Source organism: Chaetodon trifascialis, chromosome 12 (assembly GCF_039877785.1).
Source record: "Chaetodon trifascialis isolate fChaTrf1 chromosome 12, fChaTrf1.hap1, whole genome shotgun sequence".
Taxonomy (NCBI): domain Eukaryota; kingdom Metazoa; phylum Chordata; class Actinopteri; order Chaetodontiformes; family Chaetodontidae; genus Chaetodon; species Chaetodon trifascialis.
This window is the reverse complement of record NC_092067.1, coordinates 2,587,501-2,588,414: the sequence shown is the minus strand read 5'-3', so window position 1 is coordinate 2,588,414 and position 914 is coordinate 2,587,501. Positions and strand designations below refer to the sequence as shown.

At 36.1% G+C, this 914-nt stretch overlaps 1 protein-coding gene across 2 annotated transcripts in view; it reads right to left on the bottom strand.

Moving 5' to 3' along the window:
• Positions 1 to 309: 309 nt before the first annotated feature.
• ndp (norrin cystine knot growth factor NDP) overlaps positions 310 to 914 on the bottom strand; it is a 21,588-nt gene continuing 20,983 nt past the window's right edge. For both annotated transcript variants that reach the window (XM_070975313.1, XM_070975312.1), the window contains one exon: positions 310 to 914. This exon is cut by the window's right edge and continues 681 nt beyond it. The gene's annotated coding sequence lies outside the window, so the exon portion shown is untranslated.

The following is a 914-nucleotide window of genomic DNA, read 5'->3' as shown; positions in this document are numbered from 1 at the left end:
TCATATGATTGAAAGGATGTAGCCTGACAAAGGTCTGATTGACTCCATCAGGCTCAGCTCATTATCCTTGTTTTGAAATTTTCATCTTTCATCATCTTTCATCATCTCTGAATTTCAACATGAGACATTGGGTAGTGGATAAATGACAAAAAAAAATAAAAATTCAGTTGCTTATAAATCCAAATTATATTGACCCTTTTTGCTTCTATAAAGCAGTTATAATTCTAAATGTATGCACTGAAATTTCTGTTGTGTAAGACAATTGAACTTTTTCTGATAGAAGAAACCACAATTTGTACAACAGGACTTAGTTGTTAATCTTTTAATTCAAATAAACTGACCACAAGTACTAAAGGCCAATGATGTCTTGGAGCCTGGTGCACACACACCGAATTACTTATATGTGAGTTGTATTCATCATGGTGGACTATGAGGAAAATGTATTGAGGCATTACAGACATGCAAGGCAACCATAGCACTTTTTTGTTTGGAAGGAGTGTTTCCTCCAAGTCATTTTGGCGTGTCATCAGTAACAATATGCAACAGGCAAAAGCAGAAGTTTCATGAATCTGGCATGACAGTAGCTACAATTTCAACAATGTTGATATGAACATCACAAAGATTCATATTGAATAGATTACATTTGAAATGAACACTGATAGCCTTGACAGTCTATTGACAGTCTGCTTAACCTTTATCCTGGATCATCTTCAGAGCTTGTTTTACACTATCTGCCATGACTCCTTTATTGTTCACATGAAAAGGTCTCATGTCAGCATGGCATATATTTTATACAGCTAGATGAAAGTCTGCAGGGAATGTGTAAAATGTTATTGGGTGAATAAGCACAGTGCAGGTGCTTCTCTATAGATCCACCACATGTCAGGACTCATGTGGACCCGCTTGTTCTCATT